The sequence below is a fragment of the Penaeus monodon genome, chromosome 29 (assembly GCF_015228065.2).
Source record: "Penaeus monodon isolate SGIC_2016 chromosome 29, NSTDA_Pmon_1, whole genome shotgun sequence".
NCBI lineage: Eukaryota > Metazoa > Arthropoda > Malacostraca > Decapoda > Penaeidae > Penaeus > Penaeus monodon.
The window spans coordinates 4,601,204-4,601,442 of NC_051414.1; positions in this window are offsets into that span (position 1 = coordinate 4,601,204).

Sequence of the window (239 nt, forward strand, 5' to 3'; positions counted from 1 at the left end):
CTCTAAAAGCACCCTGACATGCAAAGATCATAAACAGTAGACGAAGGGCCAAAGTAATGTTTACCCAAGAGAATGAAGTCGGTCATTGAGCAGTTACAGTTCCGCATATAATAGCTAAGGGGTATGACATTTCATTCTGAAGTTTCTGTAAGAGGAAATACTTCAGGAAGTTCCCCGAGAAAACGGTAGTTGTGACGAAAATTTTGAAATTTATTTTCACTTTGTTTTACTCTCTTGCT